The 5,466-nt window shown below is 29.1% G+C and overlaps 1 pseudogene across 1 annotated transcript; it reads left to right on the forward strand.

The window, feature by feature from the left end:
* Positions 1-1,789: 1,789 nt before the first annotated feature.
* On the forward strand, positions 1,790-5,112 carry LOC111295235 (uncharacterized; annotated as a pseudogene). The gene is made up of 3 exons (XR_016327617.1): positions 1,790-2,418; positions 3,340-3,556; positions 4,011-5,112. The product of XR_016327617.1 is annotated as an uncharacterized LOC111295235 (transcript).
* The last annotated feature ends 354 nt before the right edge of the window (positions 5,113-5,466 follow it).

Consider the following 5,466-nt stretch of genomic DNA (forward strand, 5'->3'; position numbering starts at 1 on the left):
TGTATTTTTTTAACATATAAAACTCTTATTTTTTATGATTTTTTTATTTATTTACACAAAAAATTATAAAAACTTTAATTTTATAAAAAAATTTTAAAATTTAATATTAAATATATAAAAATCAAAATTTTTTTTTAAACTTTGTAAAAATAATCCATAATAAATATTTTGGGACAAAGAGAATAATAATCATGAGTTCAATGAGTAATTATTATGATTTTAATAAAATAATTGATAATTGTGTAATTTTTTTAATAAATTTTGATTAAATTAATTTGAATGCAAATTGAAATTATTGATCTATCAATGTCGAATTAAAAATATTAAATTTGATTTAGTTAGGTTGAAGTGATAAATTAAAGTCTATATTGTACATTTACAAATCAAAGTAAAAAAAATTAAATTTTAATTAAATTAATATTTTAACGCAATTAGATAACTAAGTATCAGATGATAAGAATTCAAATTTGTTCATTTTCTTTTTGTTGCATCGAGAAGGGTTAGATGGACAAATTAAAAAAATGTTGTCTTTTAATTAATAAATATCTGAGCTCCGATCCCAAGTTTTGTTTTATAAATATAAATTATTTAACAAATTAAGTTAAAATGAACTTTACGCAAATGATAGATTTATAGATTCTCATGTGAGGATTTAAACAAAAAAGAAATAAAATGGCAACTCATTAATCAATTATTGTGTGATTAATTATGTTGAGGTAAGGGTTGGTTCTTCTTATACCACACGCCATCTTCCATTTAGGATTTATATTAGACAATGACTGTACTTTTTTTTTCCTGTTATATTCTAGTTGCATTTTGACTTCGTCCTAAGCCCATTCTTTTTATTTGTTAAAAACTTTCATACAAAATTCTCATTTTCCCCGATTTATTTGTTTTTTGTTTTAGCCAATTAATTTTTTTCATTGATTAGTTATAATTCAAAGTGTTCATGGATTAAAAGGGGATTGGATTAAATTCTATTGATATCTTTAAATTTTTGGTTAATTTATTTAATAAAATTTATTATTATTTAAAATATTAAAAAATAACTGTTGGTAATATTTTAATATTTTGAATATATTTTAAAATTAAAAGTAAATAAAAGTTATTTTATTAATAAAATAATATTTTGAATCAATTTAATATAAAAAAATATATCTAAAATTTAATTAAAATCGAATCAAATTCATATTCCTATTAAGTTTTTTGATCTACAAAAAAATATAATTATATCTTGTAAAAAATTAGATTGGATAAAGTTATTCATAATTGTAGGCTCTTGTCTATGAGTTTGGGTAGTTTAAACTTTAAAGTTAGGTGCAAAAAAAATTTATTCTTGAAAAGTAGTAGCATTATTAGTTAGGTTTCAGTTTTTAATTGCACATTTAAAATTTATGGGACTTTTATATGAGCTCATAATTAAAATTATGAAAAGTAAATCTCAATAGTAATAGAGGTAAGAGAGTATGTACAACAAAGTTTTTTCTAATTATTTTCATTTTTATGAAATTTTAAATTCTTTTTCTCGATATATTCACTTCGTACCGTAAAAGTATGATTCTCATTGGTACTTTCTTTTTTTCCAAGATTCAATAGTTGTCAACCTAACATTATTTGTAGAAGAAAAGAAAACATTCTTTCTTTTCTTTTCTTTTTTTGAAAAAATATCTTTTACTTTAGAATTTTTTTTTTTTTATAAATGAAGTCCTAATTATGAATAAAAATTTATAAATATTAATATTAAAATTTAAATTTGTTAAATAAGATTTTTTAAGATAAAAATATAAATCAATTAAATTTAAATTTAAATTCGAAAATTTTTTCCACTAAAATACAAAAAATAAAAGAAAGCCTTTCCCCTTGTACATATATATATATATAAAAAAAACTAATTTCACATGTCATAACAAAAAAATCTCGAAGCCCATCTTCTTTATTCGCTATTCCCCCATTTTTATAATAAAACTCTTCTTTTCTTCATGAGTTCTCATTTGCATGTCCATCTTCCTTCTTTCCTCTGTTTTTTTTTTTTTTTTACCTACGGAGGTCTTTACCCTTCCCTCTCTATCTCTCTTGCCCACCACAAAAAAACCCTGAGCTTCTAGCTAATTACGGGGACTGCCTTTTTTATTGTAAGGAGGGACGGGGAAAATTGTGATCGGACGGCGGTGGTGTGTTGTGGCGATGATGGAATGCAGCATATGGGTGGCCGCAGGGGATCATAAAAATAATACAAATTCTGGTAATAGCAATAATAATAATTTGTGGGGGTTTAGCCATGAAAGCGAGCATGATTTGGCTTTAATGGTTAGCCGTTTTTTGGAAAATAACGGTGGAAGCGACGGCGGCGATTCTTGGTGCAGTAGCGATAGCGAGTCTGGCTTCTCCGATCTTATCCCCCTTGCCGATAAAATCTCCGTAAGTGTTAACTCTTTCCATTAAAAATGATTTTTTTTTTTGTTAATTTTGATTGTTTGAAGAATTTTGAGGTTTTTCTGGGTTTTCGTTAATTGGTTATTTTTAAATTTATATTTTTTCTCTTTGGGGTTTCTGGGTTTTATTATTATTTGTTCTCTGTGTTGTTTTTGTTGGTTTTAGGTTTTTAATTTGAATGTAAAGAACTAGTTTAATCAAGTGTTGACGTTTAAGTTTGCTCATTTAATTAGGGATTTTATAGTTTTTTTTGCCGTCTAAGATAAAGACAAGGAGCTGAATATCCTGAGGAAATTTTCTTTGTGATGTCTTTTTTTAGGCTGCAAATATTGAGCATCCATGGTTTCTTGACTTGACCTCTTTGAGAATGAGAGAAATGAATTTTGGCTTATATCTTCATATGTAATGTCTATATAATGGTTGTTGATATTCCACTGTGTCATAGGAAGTAAGCCTTAATCTTGAGCTTGAATTATGAAGCTTTGGTAAATGGTCAAAATATTCTTGTGCTACATCTGTTTGATGATTGAAGAATGTGCTAATCCATTAGAAAATCCTATATACGGTCATTGTTCATATCCGGAAGTATACTTATTGCCATAGTGATTTGCCTCACATATCTCAAACATTGGTAACTGCCCTTAAGATTGCCCTGTTGATGCGTTAATGATACCTTCTTTTATTATTATTTTTTTATTTTTACTTTCTTCCTAATATAATGCGTTGCCAAAATTTGCTGAAGTTTGTGTCTGTAATCTTTTGTCTAGTTCAACTCTATTTGGTTTTGAATCTATACGCATTTGAATTTTTGGTGATTCTTTGTACTTTTACCCTCTTTGCTTCCTACCATAAGCACTTAATTAATGTCAATCTAATTTTCTTTCATTTTGCTTTGTCATGTTGCAGTACTTTGAGCACTCGATGGGTCAGCATGAGATTGACTTGTTGTCAGTGGTTTAGTCACTTATATTATCAATTGGTGAGACGGACCTAAACTTTGTGAAGTCGGGTCCATGTAATGCCAACTGCATAAGGTATTCTCTTGTAAAGCTGTTGAGACTTTCTGGCTATGATGCTGCTGTTTGTGCATCAAGGTGGCAGGGTAGTGGCAAAGTTCCTGGAGGTATGCCAAGAGTCTGAATTCTAATTTTTGCAAGCTCCTTTAGGTTCTTGAATATTTATTTTATTCCTGGATCATTTTATAGTAGAGTTTGTTGTTGCGTAGAGGGTAGAAAGAGGGACTTTGTCAAGCTTATTCTTCCAGGATGTCCTGAAGTCTTAATTTGAATTTTTTAACTGCCCTGAATGTTCCTTCCATCTCTCACTCTCACTCTCTCCCTCTCTTTTCCTATGCGTATGTGTGTGTGTGCTTGCATGTGAGTGGATTGTGGAGAATCTGTGTTCTGCTGCATGTAACAGAGAGTTCATCCCAGCCATTCATGACGGAAATCAGCTTCCCCCTTATGATTCTGTTCAATTAGTTCTAAAATGTATGCATGAAAATTCGTTGCTTTAAAAGTATCAGGGTAGTAAAACTATAGTAATTCTGACGAAACCATTTGGTGACGTATATGTAGGAGATCATGAGTATATAGATGTGGTCAATTACAACAATGGGAGTTCTGAGCGTTTGATTATTGATATTGACTTTCGAAGCCACTTTGAGATAGCTAGAGGAGTTGATTCTTATAATAGAATATTGAATTCACTTCCAGTTGTTTATGTGGGCTCCTTGACTAGGTTGAAACAATTACTTCAGCTTATGGTTGAAGCTGCTAGGTCGTCTCTCAAGCAAAACTGAATGCCTTTTCCTCCATGGAGATTGCTTGCTTATTTGCAAGCAAAGTGGCACTCATCCTATCAGAGACATTTTACTCCTGATGAACATGATATTAGCAGCAATATTTCTTCTGACCATAAACAGTGCAATGGTCATTTAAGGAGGTTGTGGTCTTCATTTCAATCCGAATTAGAACCAGAGCAATTGTTGAAACCCATAAACATTGATAGTAACAGAAGATTGAACCTTGACTGACGGAGGCACTCTTCATTCAGGGCTCTTTGGCATGTATAGATTGTAATGGGAAGATGCAAGTTCTCTTTTGTGAGAGAAGGAATTGTATTGCGGCTTTTATCCTAGTTATTTCTTTTTCCTTGATAGTGAATAAGCGTGGACCTCAGAATGAAGGGCAGGTTCATATAGATGACAGCGAAGACAATAACATGCCAAATTTCGACGTTCAGGCATTTTCATTTCTCATCTCGAGTTGGGGAGCTATACGTTTCTCTTTATTTTTTATGCACAAGGTGAATGACAGTATTGGTTCTGAGAATTGCTGCAGATTGTTTGGTCCGCAACGGCTCGTAAAGTCGACTACACTTCGTTCATCATCTTATAGATTCTTATTTGCCTTTTCTCGCCTCTTATTTTTTTGGGCATAGGAAATTTTTTCTTCTGAGTTTTTGCTATTTCTTAACGTGATTTCATTGTGGAAAATGTCGCTTCATATCTTTTGCAGCAGTCAAAGAACATATGCTTCTTGTTGCTTCTGTTACTTTTCATGTTGATAGTTTTCTGTTTTTGTTTTGTCCCCATTTTATTTAGAAAGGGGTAAATTACATCATCGTGTTTTTAAAATGTTCATTAAATTATTAAAATTTTTAATTTAATTATTAAAATTTGAGTTAATTATTTTTTTCAATCAATAATTAATTTTTAAGAGTGTGATTGGTTTGAAAGAATTTACAAATATTTTTTTAAAAATTTAATGGTGGGTATTTGAGTCTTACATTTTATTTAGGATAATTCAATTGCGAAAAAAAAAATGTTAGATTTTTAATAATACACAAAATTTCGAAATCAAAAAATTATTTTTCTTTATAACATTTTAGGATTTAAGAGGGGAAAGTTATTTTATTTTCAAATTTGATTTAAATAAAAAATTATTATATAATTATTATTTTTTTGAAAAGTATGTCTAAAAGTGATTAAAATTTAATAAAATTTAATTGTAAGTTTTTGTCAATTTGAAT

The sequence above is a fragment of the Durio zibethinus genome, chromosome 14 (assembly GCF_047325235.1).
Source record: "Durio zibethinus cultivar Kanyao isolate XHJ-2024 chromosome 14, ASM4732523v1, whole genome shotgun sequence".
Lineage (NCBI taxonomy): Eukaryota > Viridiplantae > Streptophyta > Magnoliopsida > Malvales > Malvaceae > Durio > Durio zibethinus.